The following is a 20,660-nucleotide window of genomic DNA, read 5'->3' on the forward strand; positions in this document are numbered from 1 at the left end:
AGTTTAGAAAAACTTAAACAAAATTCTAATATACTCAAGACCTCTGTGATATTATGATATGAAAGTTGTTTAATGCTCTTATGTTTAAATTGAGTATAGAAAATTAGTTACATGATATATGACATGTAAGATCACAAGGGTCCTAGCTTGTTTATGAACCAACTTTGTATATGATGTTCTTAGTAATTTTTTCCATTAAACTTACTTTGGTTTTCCATGCTTTAGGCCACTTAAAACTTTGTTTAGAGATTGGTAGGTTTCGGCCATAAGGAGAAATAAAAGAAAAAGGGAAAGAAACCTAGGAAGCCTAAAACACAATTCACATGTATGTTTATTATGCTTGTCCTTACACATGCTATGAAACTTGTATAATTTCTCATGCTTCTAGGCTATTTGAAGCAAGTTTATATTCTGTGAGTTTCGGCCAAGTAGGGTTTAAAAGACCTAGAGGTCTTAGAAATGAAACCAAATGTGTTAAAAGTGCTTCTTATGAAAATATGATAAGGTATTGATTGTGTCACATATTTGTATAATTTTTCCATGACCTAAATGGATCATTGTGTGTTTCAGCCATGAAAGAATAGATGCCCTAGAAACCCTAGAACAAGAATTAAATATGCTTATGTCACTCTACATGAAATATGATAAGTAGAAAACCAAAGTTCTCATACTATATGTTGTTTAGTGACCTAAATGAGGCTAGGGTAAGTTTCGGCCATACCTATTGTATGATGTCTTGTTATGAATTTATACATGATGTTAGTTCAAGTTCACATGCTTGTATGTTTGTTTTTATCCCTAATGAACACTTGTTAAAAGTTTGACCAAGATATACGTTAAGGGCTTGAAGGACTTAAGAACTAGCTCAATATGCTTACTATGCTATTTGAAAAAAATGCTATAAATATGGTTTAAGGTTTCCATGCTTTCATGACATTTGGGACCTTGTTTATATACTGATAGGGTTCGGCCACATGAGTTTAAGGACTTGGAGAACTTAGAAACCAAGTTAATCATGCTTATAATGCTTCCTATGAAATTTATGTGATGATGATTTAGGTTTCACATGCTTGGAGGTTGTTTTTACCTAAATTGAGACCTAAGGGGGTTTGGCCATGATAGGAACCCAAGGGTTTAGGAAGCTTAGAACCCAAGTTAACTATGTTACCATGTTTCTTATGATAGTATAATCACATGATACACCCTTATACTTAACCATGTATGCTTGTGATTTATACCTTTTTATGATATGATATGTGGATAGAGATATGCATATTTTAATGATATGTTATGTGCTTAGAAATATGCATGTTTTAATGATATGTTATGTGCTTAGAAATATGCATGCTTTAATGATATGCTAAGTGCTTAGAATATGCATACTTTTATGATAAGCTATGTGAGTAGAAATATGCATGCTTTAATGATATGCTATGTGCTTAGAATATGAATGTTTTTATGATATGCTATGTGGATAGAAATATGCATACTTTAATGATATACTACATGTTTAAGTGATGCATACTTTCTATGATATGATGTATGCCTAAGTGATGCATTTTTTCTTAAGACATGATGTATGCCTAAGTGATGCATACTTTTATGATATGATGTATGCCTAAGTGATGCATACTTTCTTAAGACATGATGTATGCCTAAGTGATGCATACTTTTTATGATATGATGTATGCCTAAGTGATGCATACTTTTATGACATAATGTATGCCTAACTGATGCATACTTTTATGCTATGCTATGTGACTAAATGATGCATTTTTATACATGCTACTTTACTTTGTAAGGCTTGTACCAAGGGTGGACTCCTAATCAGTCTATAGGCCTTGCTTTGTGATCTAGGCTAAGCCTTGCTTTGTGATCTAGGCTAATAAGGGATGGGCTCCTTAGTACACCCCTAGGCCTTGCTTTGTGATCTAGGCTAAGCCTTGCTTTGTGATCTAGGCTAATAAGGGATGGACCCTTCAAGTACGCCCCTAGGCCATGCTTTGTGATCTTGACCTAGTTCCTAGTATGATTCAAGACTTGCTACCTTTGATATACTTAGGACGCGCGCATCTATGTTATGTATGTATGGTACAAGCCGGGGCCCTAATTATGTTGATATTATGTTCAAGTATATATATGTAAGAAGAAAATGATTTTAAAAGATAATGAGACATACACATGTTTTTCGGATACATGTTTTTAAAATCATGTTGCATATGATCTATGATTATGTTGTGTTGAGGCTATGATTTAAGATATGCCATGATATGATTATGTTATGTTTCGTGCTATGTTTTAAGAGATGATATGCCATGATATGATTATGTTATGCTTCATGCTATGTTTTAAGAGATGACATGCCATGATATAATTATGTTATGTTTCATGCTATGTTTTAAGAGATGATATGCCATGATATGATTATGTTATGTTTCATGCTATGTTTTAAGAGATAATATGCCATGATATGATTATGTTATGTTTCATGCTATGCTTTAAGAGATGATATGCCATGACTAGTTACAATGTTAGTTATGTTACATGATAAGCTTAAAGAGTATGATATGTTATGCCATGACTAGTTGAGATCATGTTAAGTTGAGACATTATTTGATTATGTGTTGATTGTTGGTTTTAGTGAGTAGGAAAGGAACTTATTGAGCCATGAGTGCTCATAGCTTACTTTCCTTGTGCCACAGATAAAGGAAAAAGTTGGATGAGTTAGAGGAGCAGCAGGAGGGGCAAAGAAGATGTGTGTGGCGGTGGCTAGGTAACTTATTAAGAACTTGCTTTAAAACCTTTAAGAACTATGCTTTGGTTTTGTGAAATGTAATACAATATGGGTGACTTGATGTTGAGTTTTTATTTATTTTGTTATCATGTTATGAAACCATGTTAGTGTAGTTCGGCTTTTAATTAAGTTAAGAAAAAATAATTTTAAGTCTTCCGCTGTAATACGTACGTAGAGTATCGTAGCCCTGTCCCTTGTTGACAGCAGGGAGGGCGGGCGTTACAGGTTGGTATCAGAGCCAAGTTATTGCCAGCTCACTACACACACATCAAGCCTCCTACCTGCCGCTCCAAGTAAGAATAGTTATGCTTAATTTACTTGTTATATGCTTATGTTTAATTTTCTTATTACATGCTTATGTTTAGTTTCATGTTATATAACTTATGCTTTATTTTTCATTCTTGTTATATTGCCTATGCTTCATTTTCTTTACTACATTGCTTATGCTTTATTTTCTTATGTTACATTGTTTGTCATTATATTCCTTATTTTTCCTTTTGTTGTTTATGCTTTAGTTTCATGTTCTACTTGCTTATGTTTGATGCTTTATTCTATACTTTTAGTTATAAATTAGATTAGGATTACATATTGGTAGGTTAGGAATAATACCAGAACAAATAGATAGAAACAAAACAATAGGTTAGATTGGCTAAAAAAAACAAAAAAAGAAATCGATAACCACTTACACTAGTCTATTTCTTTTAGATAAACATGGTTAGAACACGCAATGCCCGAACCGGAGGAACAGTGACTCCACCAGATCTGACACAGGTAGTCGCAGACCTCCAGCATCAGATCGCAGAGCCCCACCGGTGAATCCACTACCTGTTGTACCTACAGCCGCACCAGTGCCCCCGGCAGCCCTACTCCGATGGTCCGACAAGAGGCCTATCTGATTCAGTGGCAAAGGCTTAAGCCGGAAGCATTCTCGGGAAATTGTGAACCATGGGATGCGCAAGCCTGGCTCAAAACCGTGGAGAACATAATGGAACTATTGGATTGGCCTGAACACGAGAAGGTCAAATAGGAGATGCCCGGATGTGGTGGGACAGAGTAAAGGCGAAAAGACAAATAAACCAAATGCAGTGGACAGATTTTGAGACAGAGTTCTTAGAGGAATTCTTCCATATGCGAGTGACCAACAAACACTATGACGAGTTCACTGAGTTCCGACAAGGTGATCTGTCAGTTAATGAAGCCGTTAAGAGGTTCAACCGCCTAGCCCGACTGTGCCCAGAACTGGTACGAACTGAAAAAGAAAGGGTCCGGTTAATGTTAAAGATGCTCCGACCTGAGATAGCTGAACGTAGCCGGCGGAGTTAATAGACCGCAGACTGCAGAGGAGCTAGTCAGTAGTGCCCTGATTACCGAGCACTATCAGGAAGCAATGAACAAGGGAAAGAACCAAGCACTGACCGGAGAAGTTATTGTCATCTATTAAAGCACAAAAGATGTTAGATAAAGGATGTATGGGATTTCTAGCGCACGTGGTTGACACCAATCAAGTCAAAGACCCGAAGTTAGAAGATGTCAGAGTAGTGTGCAACTATCCAAAAGTATTTCCTGATGAACTACCAGGGTTGGCCCCTGACAGAGAGATAGAATTCGGAATCGAATTGATTCCTAGTACTCAGCCGATCTCAAAAGCACCTTATCGTAGGGCTCCGTCTGAATTAAAGGAGCTTCAGGAACAGTTATCCGAATTACTCGACAAGGGACTTATTCATCCTAGTCACTCTCCAGGGGGAGCTCCAGTGCTATTCGTAAAGAAGAAGGATGGGTCTATGCGAATGTGTATAGACTACCGAGCGCTGAATAATGTGACGATCAAGAATCGGATCGATGACCTGTTCGATCAACTGAAGGGTGCGACTGTTTTCTCAAAGATAGATCTACGATCCGGTTATCATCAAGTGAAGGTGAAACCAGATGATATACCAAAAACAACATTTCGAACCCGATATGGACACTATGAGTTCATAGTTATGCCTTTCGGAGTAACCAGCGCTCCTGCAGTATTTATGGACCTGATGAATCGAGTATTTACGGCATATCTTGATAAATTTGTGATCATCTTCATTGATGATATACTTATCTACTCGAGAACTCCAGAAGAACATGTCGAACACCTGAATACTGTACTACAGATCCTTCAAGAGAAACAACTATATGCAAAATTCTCCAAATGCGAGTTTTGGCTTGACCGGGTAATATTTCTAGGTCATGTCATCTCCAAAGATGGAGTCATGGTGGATCCAAGTAAAATTGAAGCTGTGAATAGCTGGAATCGACCAAAGAATGCCAGCGAAGTCAGGAGTTTTCTCGGTCTAGCAGGTTATTACAGGAAATTTGTAGAGAATTTCTCCAAAATCGCAGCCCCTATGAAAGCCCTCACCAAGAAAAATACAAAGTATGAATGGACAGGAGCTTGCGAGAAGAGTTTCGCGGAATTAAAAAGGAGACTGACCAGTACTCCGATTCTTACTCTTCCGGAAACCAACAGAGGCTTCGATATGTACAGCGATGCTTCCATTACAGGACTTGGAACTGTACTCATGCAAGATGGCAAAGTCATTGCCTACGCCTCTATACAACTTAAAGAACATGAGAAGAATTATCTCATTCACGACTTAGAACTAGCAGCCGTGGTCTTCGCTCTCAAAATATGGAGACATTATTTATATGGAGCTCAGTGTAAGATTTATACCGACCATTAGAGTCTGAAATATTTCTTCACGCAAAAAGACCTGAATATGAGGCAACGCCGATGGCTCGAATTAGTTAAAGATTATGACTGCGAGATTCTTTAACACCCAGGAAAGGCGAACAAAGTGGCCGATGCACTAAGCCGAAAGTTCAGTGCCACCTGATGCAACTATTTTAAAGTTCGAGGATGAACTTTTTATGAGGTACGGGGTACTGTAATACCCACTAAACTTGTAAGATAAATATATTAATGTGGAATCTTGCCTTAGAAAAATAATAAGAAGTGGGTTGAAGCAAAAAGAAATAAAATGAAATTAAAAGAAGTGAAGGTCAAGGATTGAACCTTGAACCTCTTATATTTTAATTCATAGAATTAATTAGTAGGAACCAATTGGGATAGAGAAAAGATATTGATAGCAAAGGAGGGAAACTCATGATAAAGGTAAGAGTAAAAGCTAGCCAAAAGAAAACAAGAAAAGAGCAAGAGAAAGGCAACTTGCCATCCTCCCTTTCTCTCCCTCTTCCTCTTTGATTTTGCCGAAAACTTAAAGAGGAATTAAGGGGATTCATTCCCCCTTATTTTATCATGAATGGTGAGAATAAATAGAAAATAAAATAAATGTAAGAAAATAGAAAAAAAAGGCTAAGGGAGAAGGAAAGCAAAAACCAAGTTTGCTACCTCTTTCCCCTTAACATAAAAGAGAATATGTGAAAGGAAAATTCTATTTTCCCTCATTTTTTTCATTCTCTCCTCTCCCTCACTGAGAAAACCACGGTCCCCTCTCCTCCACCTTCGGCCCCAAAGCCAAGGTTTTCTCCTAGGAAGCCTATGATACAAGGAGGACTAAGCAAGGGAATCAAGGGAAAAGGAACTAGAAGAAGAAGCTACTTCTTCTCCACCATACCTTAGATCCACAAGCGAAAAGGATGTAAGCTTCCCCTCACCTGTGGTACAAGGCTTTTATGTGATTTTTGGATTCTATAAGGATTAGATAACCTAGGAAAGAATTTATGAAAATTCGGCTAAAGAAAGGGTTTTCAAATCTAGGATGATTTAAACAAGTCCTTATTTCATGATATTCTTTCTATGCTATGTAGGAAGGATTTTCTTCATGTTTTTATACTTAAATGATGCTTGATCAGAGGAGTACCTAACCCAAGAATTTCGGCCAAAAATATATTAAGGAGGTTAGGGAAAAATATTGTTTAACTAAACTAGTACAAAATTTCTCCCATGAACTACTAAGGGTTTTTATTGGTTTTCTTGCTTGAAAGTTACTTGAAACCAAAGAAATCCATTTATATGTTTCGGCCAAGAAAAGGGCTTAGGGTTAGGAAGACCTTTAAATTTAAATAACCATGTTTGTATGATAGAATATAGAGTTCTCTTAAAGAATTGCATGTTGTACATTGCTAGAAATTCATGAACTCTTATTTTAGATTTTCGGCCATGATAAGATGGATAGTTTAGAAAAACTTAAACAAAATTCTAATATTCTCAAGACCTCTGTGATATTATGATATGAAAGTTTTTTAATGCTCTTATGTTTAAATTGAGTATAGAAAATTAGTTACATGATATATGACATGTAAGATCACAAGGGTCCTAGCTTGTTTATGAACCAACTTTGTATATGATGTTCTTAGTAATTTTTGCCATGAAACTTACTTAGGTTTTCCATGCTTTAGGCCACTTAAAACTTAGTTTAGAGATTGGTAGGTTTCAGCCATAAGGAGAAATAAAAGAAAAAGGGAAAGAAACCTAGGAAGCCTAAAACACAATTCACATGTATGTTTATTATGCTTGTCCTTACACATGCTATGAAACTTGTATAATTTCTCATGCTTCTAGGCTATTTGAAGCAAGTTTATATTCTGTGAGTTTCGGCCAAGTAGGGTTTAAAAGACCTAGAGGTCTTAGAAATGAAACCAAATGTGTTAAAAGTGCTTCTTATGAAAATATGATAAGGTATTGATTGTGTCACATATTTGTATAATTTTTCCATGACCTAAATGGATCATTGTGTGTTTCGGCCATGAAGGAATAGATGCCCTAGAAACCCTAGAACAAGAATTAAATATTCTTATGTCACTCTACATGAAATATGATAAGTAGAAAATCAAAGTTCTCATACTATATGTTGTTTAGTGACATAAATGAGGCTAGGGTAAGTTTCGGCCATACCTATTGTATGATGTCTTGTTATGAATTTATACATGATGTTAGTTCAAGTTCACATGCTTGTATGTTTGTTTTTAGCCCTAATGAATACTTGTTAAAAGTTTGACCAAGATATACGTTAAGGGCTTGAAGGACTTAAGAACTAGCTCAATATGCTTACTATGCTATTTGAAAAAAATGCTATAAATATGGTTTAAGGTTTCCATGCTTTCATGACATTTGAGACCTTGTTTATATACTGATAGGGTTCGGCCACTTGAGTTTAAGGACTTGGAGAACTTAGAAACCAAGTTAAGCATGCTTATAATGCTTCCTATGAAATTTATGTGATGATGATTTAGGTTTCACATGCTTGGAGGTTGTTTTTACCTAAATTGAGACCTAAGGGGGTTCGGCCATGATAGGATCCCAAGGGTTTAGGAAGCTTAGAACCCAAGTTAACTATGTTACCATGTTTCTTATGATAGTATAATCACATGATACACCCTTATGCTTAACCATGTATGCTTGTGATTTATACCTTTTTATGATATGATATGTGGATAGATATATGCATATTTTAATGATATGTTATGTGCTTAGAAATATGCATGTTTTAATGATATGTTATGTGCTTAGAAATATGCATGCTTTAATGATATGCTAAGTGCTTAGAATATGCATACTTTTATGATATGCTATGTGAGTAGAAATATGCATGCTTTAATGATATGCTATGTGCTTAGAATATGAATGTTTTTATGATATGCTATGTGGATAGAAATATGCATGCTTTAATGATATACTACATGTTTAAGTGATGCATACTTTCTATGATATGATGTATGCCTAAGTGATGCATTTTTTCTTAAGACATGATGTATGCCTAAGTGATGCATACTTTTATGATATGATGTATGCCTAAGTGATGCATACTTTTTTAAGACATGATGTATGCCTAAGTGATGCATACTTTTTATGATATGATGTATGCCTAAGTGATGCATACTTTTATGACATAATGTATGCCTAAGTGATGCATACTTTTATGCTATGCTATGTGACTAAATGATGCATTTTTATACATGCTACTTTACTTTGTAAGGCTTGTACCAAGGGTGGACTCCTAATCAGTCTATAGGCCTTGCTTTGTGATCTAGGCTAAGCCTTGCTTTGTGATCTAGGCTAATAAGGGATGGGCTCCTTAGTACACCCCTAGGCCTTGCTTTGTGATCTAGGCTAAGCCTTGCTTTGTGATCTAGGCTAATAAGGGATGGACTCTTCAAGTACGCCCCTAGGCCATGCTTTGTGATCTTGACCTAGTTCCTAGTATGATTCAAGACTTGCTACCTTGGATATACTTAGGACGCGCGCATCTATGTTATGTATGTATGGTACAAGCCGGGGCCCTAATTATGTTGATATTATGTTCAAGTATATATATGTAAGAAGAAAATGGTTTTAAAAGATCATGAGACATACACATGTTTTTCGGATACATGTTTTTAAAATCATGTTGCATATGATCTATGATTATGTTGTGTTGAGGCTATGATTTAAGATATGTCATGATATGATTATGTTATGTTTCGTGCTATGTTTTAAGAGATGATATGCCATGATATGATTATGTTATGCTTCATGCTATGTTTTAAGAGATGACATGCCATGATATAATTATGTTATGCTTCATGCTATGTTTTAAGAGATGACATGCCATGATATAATTATGTTATGTTTCATGCTATGTTTTAAGAGATGATATGCCATGATATGATTATGTTATGTTTCATGCTATGTTTTAAGAGATAATATGCCATGATATGATTATGTTATGTTTCATGCTATGCTTTAAGACATGATATGCCATGACTAGTTACAATGTTAGTTATGTTACATGATAAGCTTAAAGAGTATGATATGTTATGCCATGACTAGTTGAGATCATGTTAAGTTGAGACATTATTTGATTATGTGTTGATTGTTGGTTTTAGTGAGTAGGAAAGGAACTTATTGAGCCATGAGTGCTCATAGCTTACTTTCCTTGTGTCACAGATAAAAGAAAAAGTTGGATGAGTTAGAGGAGCAGCAGGAGGGGCAATGAAGATGTGTGTGGCGGTGGCTCGGCAACTAATTAAGAACCTGCTTTAAAACCTTTAAGAACTATGCTTTGTTTTTGTGAAATGTAATACAATATGGGTGACTTGATGTTGAGTTTTTATTTATTTTGTTATCATGTTATGAAACCATGTTAGTGTAGTTCGGCTTTTAATTAAGTTAAGAAAAAATAATTTTAAGTCTTCCGCTGTAATACGTACGTAGAGTATCGTAGCCCCGTCCCTTGTTGACAGCAGGGAGGGCGGGCGTTACACCCAAAGAGGAGGACTAAGAAGTTCCTATCTTCTTTAACAGCTCACCAAATGTTAGCTAAAGGGTGTGCTGGCTTTCTTGCGTACATTGTGAATACAAAAGGACAAAAAGGACCCAAGCAAGAAGATGTTCGGGTAGTCTGTGAGTATCTAGAGGTATTTCCCGAAGAGCTACCTGGACTACCTCCCAACAGAGAAGTGGAGTATGAAATTGAGTTGGTTCCTGGCACCAACCCAATTTCCAAAGCTCCGTACCGAATGTCTCCAGCAGAGCTAAAAGAGTTACAAGAACAACATCAGGAGCTACTTGACAAGGGTTTCATCCGCCCTAGTCATTCACCCTAGGGAGCTCTAGTTTTGTTCGTTAAGAAGAAAGACGGATCTATGCGGATGTGCATAGATTATAGAGTGCTGAACAAAGTAGCAGTTAAGAACAAGTACCATCTTCCCAGAATAGATGATCTATTTGATCAGTTAAAGGGGGCAACAGTGTTCTCTAAGATAGACCTGCGCTCTGGGTACTGTCAGTTGAAAGTGAAAGAAAGTGATATACCCAGAACAACTTTCAGGACTAGATATGGACACTACGAGTTTATAGTCATGCCTTTTGGTGTGACTAATGCACCTGCGGTCTTCATGGACTTAATGAACAGAGTGTTTAGAGAATACCTCAAGAAATTTGTCATCGTTTTCATCGACGACATTCTGATATATTCAGGAACCCCATAGGAGCATGGCACGCACTTGAGAATAGTCCTGCATACCCTTCAACAAAAATAGCTTTATGCCAAATTCTCAAAGTGTGAGTTCTAGTTAGAGCAGGTGGCGTTTCTAGGTCACATCATTTCTAAAGAAGGCATCCAGGTGGATCCTTCCAAAATAGAGGTGGTCAACAACTGGTGTGGACCCAAGAATGCCAGGGAGATAAGAAGTTTCCTTAGTTTAGCTGGGTATTACATGAAATTCTTGGAGGACTTTTCCAAGATAGCCTCTCCACTAACAACCCTGACTAGGAAGAACAAGAAGTTTGAATGATCAGACAAATGTGAGCAAAGTTTCCAAGCATTGAAGAAGACTGACCAGTGCTCCCATTCTGACTGTTCCAGAGAGTGACAAGAGTTTTGACATATACAGTGATGCTTCCAAAATGGGCCTCGGAGTTGTTCTCATGCAAGAGGGGAAAGTTATAGCTTATGCTTCCAGACAACTCAAAAACTATGAGAAGAACTACCCCACTCATGATCTTGAGTTGGCAGATGTGGTCTTTGCACTAAAACTCTAGCGACATTATTTGTATGGAGTTCAGTGCTGAATCTTCATCGACCATCAAAGCTTGAAGTATTTCTTTACCCAGAAAGACTTAAACATGAGACAGCGCAGGTGGCTAGAGTTGGTTAAAGATTATGACTGTAAAATCGTCTACCACCCAGGTAAAGCTAACAAAGTGGTGAATGCACTAAGACGAAAATCCAGTGCAACCCTGATGCCCTTGTCATCATTAGCACTGCCACTGCAGAAGGAATTATCAGACTTTGGAGTTCAAATTATTTATGGGCAACTCTCGGCGTTGACCTTAGAGTCAACCCTGCTCGAGGACATACAGAGGAAGCAAAGTGATGATCCAGATATCCAGAAGATCAAGCAAGGGATACAAAAATAAGAAAATTCAGAGTTTCGGGTATCAGACAGTGGAATCCTCTATCAGGGGAGCCGCCTTTGTGTCCCCAATGATAAGGAATTGAGAAAGAAGATCCTAGAAGAAGCTCATAGTACACCGTACTTGTCACGTTCCGCAAGTGTACGGAAATGTCGCAAGTAATATAAAAGATTATCGTATCCACAGGGACTGGAATAAGCACTAGAAATATATCAAAGCGAATTAGCTAAACAACTAATCAATTGATTTCAAATGCTAAGGATGAAAAACAAATCTAAAATAAAAGATTAACAAACAAGAGTTTGGGGTTTGAGTTATGATAAAGGGAGGTTCTAGGAGTTTTGGTTTCTTTGTAAGATCTCTTAAATGTATATGGTTTACCAATTCTTATTTCTCAATTGTCTAATGTTTGTAGAAGGTGTCGGTTCTCTCTTACAATAGATAACCGACTTAGGACTGAAAAATGTACCTAAATGTGATCAATTAGATATGAACCTACGTTGTCCTTACACAGGATTGCACCTATTACTATGCTTCCCTCGGATATCAACATAGAAGTTGATAGCATCTTAACCCATAAAGATACAAGGATTGAATCATAAAATCTATCCTACCCTCTTGAATATTCTCATTTTCCCTTCAAGGTTATCCCTCAAACGTCCTTACACTGGCTTGCACCTGTCACATGAATCCCTCGAAAAATTGAGTGAGAGTTATTCTCTACAAAGTCTATAAAATATCAAAACAATCAATCAAGAATGAGAATTAAGCCCTAATCACAATTAATCATTCAAGATCCAATCGATACAAACTAGGCAACATCATAGAAACAAAGAAATGGCAAATCCACAAGAGTTTACATCAATTTATCTCACAAATACTCCCTCCATCCTAGAACAAAAAGATCTACTCCATAAAATGAAGAAAGAAAACCAAAGATAAGAAGATTACAAGCATTTCTTCAATCCCAATCCAAGAAGAGGAGAGAAAGAAAACTTATCTACAATATAGCTCCATCTTCGGATCCAATCCTCGCTCTCGGAGTCGAATTCGCCAAGATCTCCCTTTAGATCGCCCAAAAATCCTCCCAAGAATGGGAGGAATCCACCAAATCTTGCTTTCTCCCAAAGGGGAGAAGATCCCCTTTCAAATCTTCAAAGAGGCTTTAAATAGAGGGGGCTTTCGAGCGCCACACGGCCCCGAGGCATGGCCATGTGAGGTTCACACGGCCATAGCCTTTCCCATCTCTACCATCCATACACGGCTGTGTGGTGTACACGGCCATGGACAACTCCCATCAAGACCTCCAAGCACGGCCGTGTAGATCCACACGGCCTGGACTGCCGCAGCTTTTGGAAACCTGGCACGATCGTGTGGTGCACACGGCCAGAACACTTTTAAGCGCTGGGAACCCTGCACGGCCGTGTGATGCACATGACCAGGGCCTTCTTGGTCTCTGGAAACCTTACATGGCCATGTAGATCCACACGGCCATATAAGGATTGAACTCTGATTTGCTTCAAAACTTGGCACGGCCGTGTGAGGTTCACACGGTAGGCCAAGTTCCTTGTCTGTTTCTCCTGGTTGACCAAACGGCCAGAGCACTCCACGCAGGCAGGGCCGTGTGTGGCACACGGCCAAGTGCTTCTCCAATGCTTAGCTCATAAGTTTGTCCAAGAATGTAGAATCTTCACCAAATTCGACTCCTGTGTACAGAAAATGCACAAAAGTAGATCTCCAACCAAAAAGAGTAAATATGCTAAAAGAAAAGATGGAAGTATAAAAATGCATAGATCAAGCAAGCTCAAAGTATGTAAATGTGCGTCAAAACATGCATAAAAGTATATAAAATCTACGCACATCACACCCCCAGACTTAAACCTTTGCTTGTCCTCAAGCAAAATGCTGCAATCTAAATTCATATGTTCTACAACGCATTCATAAACCCTAATGTACTTTCCTAACTCTATCAAAGAGTTCCAATAACAAGCATAATCATGGAAACAAATCAAGTATGGCTCAATCTTAAGTATCCTGTGCACAGTGTAAAAGTAACTCAAAAACCCTTGAAGTTTCAATCTATGTCCGAGTCAAGTCGTCATCAAATTTGAATTCCTAATGTTTCCAGTGAGAGACAAGTAACCAGTGATAGGCACTTACTTGCCACTCACTTGGTTCATATTTCTCAATCAACCCAAGGTCTCAAAGGTGTGCTCAATCTCAATAGAAGCTAAGCAGTCATTTCCCCAGTAACCTAACTCGATCTCAAAGGGGTGACTTGCTAGATTCCACTCACGACAATTTTTTTTTTATATCCCTTATTCTTTATTTTTTTTTCATTGCTTTTCTTTTCCAATTTTTTTTCATAAGTATTTGCATTGGGCAAATCTTATTTCACAAGTGTACTTTTAGCACAAATGTTGGGATATTTTGATTTTTCCAAATGAGCTTTCATGAGTTGAGCCTCATCTAGTAACCAAAATGAAGTTTGAAAAATCACCATGGAAACCAAGTACTAAGCAAACAAGATGAATCATGACTATTTCAATGATATCAACCATTCAAGCATCAAGTCAAAGTGTAGTGAAAGTAAGATTCTTAAGGTCAAGCCAAGACTAAAACTCATCTCCATATGATTCTTAGCTTGTTTCATGCTACCCAAATAGAGAAAAGAAGTACATAAAGCTTACTACTAGCATCATTTACAACATCATGAATCTAGATAATGAACATGCTAACATTTTATCTTGAAGACAAGAAAATATAAAAGTGAAGATTGATGTTCTCAAGATGTTTGCCAAAATTATTTCAAAAGATAATCAAATGACTATCAAAACAAACACTCAAGCAAGAAAATCAAAATAGAATGCAAAACAAAAACTACACATGCAGAAAACAATAAAACAATCAAAAACTGAAACAAAAAGAAATCAGGTTTGACACCCCCCCAGACTCAAACTTTTCATCGTCCTAATGAAATCAATATGGTGGAGGTAGAGGTGGAGTGGGACGAGGAAAAGGGTGCCTACGACGTGGCTGACCAATGGGAAAACTCGGGAAACCAGGAGTTTCGCTCAGGATTATATGATACTCAAACAAAGCATCAACTTGTTGGCTAGTGACACTCATGCTCTGCATAAAGTCTCTTATTCTAGCTTGATCAGTATCATAATCCTAGACAATTTCGGCCACTTGACCCTGAAAATTCCTTGTGAACTGAAAGTGCTCTTGTACTTCTCTAAATTATCTGATAAAGAGAAGCGGCCTTCCAACATTCTTCGTTGGGCATCATGCTTCTCGTGGAGCGATTCTAGAGAAGTACGGAAATCAGAAAAATTAAATATGGAGGAACCCGTACCATAAGCAAAAGAATGCCTAGCAGGATCCGGATGTCCGGAAGGCTGCGGGTATCCAGATGTTGAGGGTTCAATGTGTGGCTCTGTGTCTCCGGATACAGAGGGAACATATTCAGGATCGATATCGGTGATTACCCAATTAGCAGGGTTACGAATAGACGTTCGTCCAGGACAAGGAAGAGGTAGAGGAAAACCATTCCTCCTAGGAAATGAAAACTCATTCTCATCCCGAACAATCATTTTCATGGCAAGACATGCATCAATGTCTATCATGTCATTGCCATGAATTATTTCTAACCCATCTAAATCAAGATCTAAATTATAAGCTATTCGGGTAATCAAACCACCAAAGACAATTGATCTTAACGATGCCCTTGCGGCTCTTAACAAGGTTTGTACAAAATGAAAACCAGAATCGAAATCGACCTTATGAAGCATGGCCCATAAAGAATAAAGCTCTATCTTTTTAACTACCCCATCACTCTCTCCCCTACCAAAAATAGTTTTGCTCATAATTCTATGTAGGTACCTAAAAATGGGGTTTTGCATATGAGAAGCCTTAGCTCTTGAAGGCTCATAAGGTTGATCCAATCCAGTTAATGCATTCCAAAAATGATTCAAATTAAGCCTTGAATCAAACCTATGAGAACTATCGGTAGACAATCCAAAACAAGAATTAAAATCATTAAATGTCCATTGAAATTCTTGATTCATCAATCTAAATGAAAATTTTCCAATATAATCATCCTCATTAACAAAATGGACATCTAATGAACTTAAAAACTCCAAAACAAGATGAGGATATGTAGGCAAATGTGTGTACATAATATCACCCCACTCTAAAAACCCAATCAACAAATCTACATCTTCCCTAATTCTAAGCATATCAAGAACGGTTGGGTCCATGTATCTAGTACACACAATTTTTCTATTGACAAGAATTGCAAATCTAGTTATATGATCATCATTTCTAAATACTATATTGAATTCATTGTCATTACCTTCGTTGCGTGAAGTCCTCTTTCCTTTGCCCTTCATCGGTTGTTTTCCTTTATCCCTAGATGGTTCCTTCTCTTTATCTCCACTAGATCCACCACCTCCTTTACGAAGTTTCTTCAAAAGATTGGACATCTTGTTGAGTTTAATGAGGGAAGGGACTATTTATGGTTAGAGAAGTAAGATCTCAAAGAAACAAATTTTCTGAAGAAGAAGATCTGAGGTTAGGAGAACAAATATCTTGAGTGTTGGAGAGGAAAAGAATCTGGATCTAAGAGAGTTTGAGGAAAAGGTTGAAGAAAAGAGGGATTTTAAAGAGATTGAGAGAAAAGAAGATGTTTTAAGAGAGGTGGGTGTGTGCGGGACACGGCCAAAATCTGGCCGTGTAAGGAAAACATGACCTCTTAAGGGCTTCTCCACACGGGCCGTGTAGATCTACACGACCCCCCCCTTTTCCTCCTCAGCTTCACTCACACGGTCGTGTCTGGGACACGGCCACATCCTTCTTCTTCTCGGCTTTCTTCACACGGCCGTGTCTAGGACACGGCCGTGTCTGGGACACGGCCTTCTGAGTTCTCTTCTCTGGATTTGGCACATGGCCGTGTCTGGAACACGGTCGATGCAAGCTTTTGCTTTGATTTCTCCACACGGCCGTGTCTGTAACACGGCTGAAGAACTCTCCATCTCTGGATTCTATGCACAGCCGTGTTTGGTACACGACCATGCTCCCTTCCTTCTCTACAGACTCCACACAGCCGTGTCTGGTAGACACGGCCAGATCCTTTTCCTTCACTGCTTCATTTGCTTGGCCGTGTACAGCACACGGCCATGCCCTGTTTTATTCCTTTTGATGATTCATCTCCTTCCCTACTTCTCCAATACCTCCATGCCCATGAGGAATCATGGCCAGCTCATGGAAGTAAATTTTAACCTGAAAACAAAACTAAAACATAGTGAAAACAAAATAAGGATGAAAATACAAAATTCAACTAACTAAAAGAACCCTTGGGTTGCCTCCCAAGAAGCGCTTGTTTAGGGTCTTTAGCTTGACCAAACCAACTTATTCTTCTCTTTTCCTTACCCTTGGAGGGCAGACATATTTTTCATTTTTGTTGGGAAGTCTCCTCCCAACATCCTCCACCAAATTGTTCTTTTCATTAGGTGGCCTTCCATGAGGATGGAAATTCCATTCCTCAAGTTTGTAAATGCTTGCCCTGCTACAAGCATTTAAAAGAGAAGAAAATTGGTTAGAGACATTAGATAAATCATACTCCAACCGTTCCTTACCAATTACCAATGACAACTTATGATTTTTAAAATCAATAATTACTCCAGCTGTAGCAAGGAATGGTCTTCCTAATATGATAGGAATTTTAGGGTCCTCTTCCATGTCCAACACAATGAAATCTGTGGGAATAATACTCCCACCAACTTCTACTAGCACATATTCAATAATACCCATAGGGTACCTGCAGGAATGATCAGCAAGTTGTAGTGCCATAGTAGTAAGTTTAATATTTTTGAGACCTAACTTATTACAAATTGAATAGGGAATGAGGCTAACACTTGCCCCCAAATCATAAAAAGCTTTTTCAATGAATTCTATTCCTATATTGCAAGGAATATAAAAGCTCCCTGGATCCATCAATTTTGGGGAAGTGTTCTTCACCAAAAGAGCGCTGCATTTCTCAGTAAGTGCAATGGTCTCTACATCTCCTCTCTTTCTTTTATTTGACATGATGTCCTTCAAGAATTTGGCAAACTTTGGCATTTGAAGAATAGCATCTATAAGAGGAACTTCAATGCATATATCTTTAACCTTCTCCAAAAATTTGCCAAATTCTTCAACCTTTTTAAGCATATGGAGTCTTTGGGGAAAAGGGATAACTTTACTCTGATGGTTCAGTGGAAGAGTCTCTTCAACCTCAATGGTATTCTCCTCATTATTAAAAATCTGACTAGGTGTAGGAGGAGAGAGCTCTTCTTCATTTTGCATCCCTTTTTGAGCAGTCACTTGGGGATTTCCCAAGGTCCATCCGCTCCTAAGCTCAATTATGTTGCAATGCTCCATAGGATTTACATCAGGTTTTCCAGGAAGTTGTCCTGGTGCTCTAGAAGATGAGGAAGCTAGCTGGGCAATTTGGCTATCCTGAATCTTTTGATGCTTTTCAGAATTATTCATTCTCTGAGTAAGCTTCAATAGATACTTCTTCATTTCATTTTGATTGGAGATAATTTCTTCAAGCATCTTTTCAATTTTTGATGTAGGTTGAAAAGATTGTTGCTGAATATTTTGTTACCCAGATTGAAAATTTGGTCTTGCCCCCATAGATGGTCCTTGGTCCTGATTATTTCTATAAGAGAAATTTGGATGATTTTTCCATCTAGGGTTGTAAGTATTCGAGTATGGGTTGTTCTGTCTTTGATTGAAACCCATGATTGCATCGCATTGCTCCAATTGATTAATTTGTGCAGTGATAGCTCCCAATAGACATGAGTCATTTGAATGTTCTGAACTCCCACATACTTCACAAGATATAGCAATGGCATTTACCATATTTGAACTAGTCCCCATATTCTCAAATTGTTTTGTAAGAGCATCAAGTTTTGCAGCCAATAATGTCACTGCATCAACATCAAACTTTCCTGATGCTTTTGTTATTGGGTTTATTGAAGGATGACCACCACTTCTTTCATTTGCCCATTGATGATGATTTTGTGCTACACTCTCTATGATTTCCTCAGCTTCATCCAAATTTTTATTCATGAGTGCCCCTCCAGCAGCTAAATCAAGGGACACTTTGGTATGATAATTAATACCATTATAGAAAGTATGCAACACTAACCATCTTTCCAAACCGTGGTGAGGGCATTGTCTGAGCATACTATTGTATCTATCCCAAGCTTCAAATAGAGATTCTGAGTCAGCTTGTTTGAAACTTGCAATCAAATTCCCCATATGAGCAGTTTTACTTCGGGGATAGAATTTATCAAGGAATTGTTGCTCACATTGTTTCCAAGTGGTGATACTGTTAGGAGCCAAAGAATTCAACCATTGCTTGGCCCTATCTCTCAAAGAAAACCCAAATAATAATAACTGCACTATTTCTGAACGAACACCATTCATTTTCATTGTCCCACATATTTCATTAAAGACCTCTAAGTGTTGATTAGGGTCTTCATGTGGTCCTCGACCAAATTGATTTTGCTGCACCATGGAAATAATTGCAGGTTTGATCTCAAAATTATTTTCCTCCACTGAGGGTCTTGAAATACTAGATCGAAAACCCCTTGCATAAGGTGCTGCATAATCCTTTAGTGGTCTATTAACCATGTTCAAATGCTCTTGTTCTTCAATTTGACTCTGCAGAATTCTTCTTCTATGAAATGCTCTATCAATTTCAGGGTCAAGAGGAAAAAATTCTCCTGCAAAGTTAGATCTTCGCATACACAAGAACAAGATTGCAATAGAAACTAAATCAAACAAAGGAATTAAAAACAGAGAAAGGTAAGATTGGAATGTTAGAAAACAAAAAATGCAGAATTATAATTGCTACAAAAGAATTTCCAAGAAGTTAGAAAGTAAAGAGGAAAATGAAAACAGAATACTAGAGATTAGTTACAAATATGCAAATGAAAAGAAATAGAAATGTTATGTTTAGCCTAACTCAATTGATAATCTCCAATGTTATAGCGCAGTCCCCGGCAACGGCGGCAAAAACTTGTCACGTTCCGCAAGTGTACGGAAATGTCGCAAGTAATATAAAAGATTATTGTATCCACAGGGACTGGAATAAGCACTAGAAATATCTCAAAGCGAATTAGCTAACCAACTAATCAATTGGTTTCAAATGCTAAGGATGAAAAACAAATCTAAAATTAAAGATTAACAAACAAGAGTTTGGGGTTTATGATAAAGGGAGGTTCTAAGAGTTTTGGTTTCTTTGTAAGATCTCTTGAATCTATATGGTTTACCAATTCTTATTTCTCAATTGTCTAATGTTTGTAGAAGGTTGTCTATTCTCTCTTGCAATAGATAACCGGCTTAGGACTGAAAAATGTACCTAAATGTGATCAATTAGATATGAACCTACGTTGTCCTTACACAGGATTGCACCTATTACTATGCTTCCCTCGGATATCAACATAGAAGTTCATAGCTTCTTAACACATAAAGATACGAGGATTGAATTATAAAATCTATCCTACCCTCTTGAATATTCTCATTTCCCCTTCAAGGTTATCCCTCAAACGTCCTTACACGGGCTTGCACCTGTCACATGGATCCCTCGGAAAATTGAGTGAGAGTTAATCTCTACAAATTCTATAAGATATCCAAACAATCAATCAAGAATGAGAATTAAGCCCTAATCACAATTAATCATTCAAGATCCAATCGATACAAACTAGGCAACATCATAGAAACAAAGAAATGGCAAATCCACAAGAGTTTACATGAATTTATCTCACAAATACTCCCTCCATCCTAGAACAAAAAGATCTACTCCATAAAACGAAGAAAGAAAACCAAAGATAAGAAGAAGATTACAAGCATTTCTTCAATCCCAATCCAAGAAGAGGAGAGAAAGAAAACTTATCTACAATATAGCTCCATCTTCGG

At 37.5% G+C, this 20,660-nt stretch overlaps 1 non-coding gene across 1 annotated transcript; it reads left to right on the forward strand.

Moving 5' to 3' along the window:
- Positions 1-18,894: 18,894 nt before the first annotated feature.
- Positions 18,895-19,000, forward strand: LOC122028412. Its single transcript, XR_006124797.1, has one exon. It is a non-coding gene; the product is annotated as a small nucleolar RNA R71 (small nucleolar RNA).
- The last annotated feature ends 1,660 nt before the right edge of the window (positions 19,001-20,660 follow it).

This window comes from Zingiber officinale, chromosome 10A, assembly GCF_018446385.1.
Source record: "Zingiber officinale cultivar Zhangliang chromosome 10A, Zo_v1.1, whole genome shotgun sequence".
Lineage (NCBI taxonomy): Eukaryota > Viridiplantae > Streptophyta > Magnoliopsida > Zingiberales > Zingiberaceae > Zingiber > Zingiber officinale.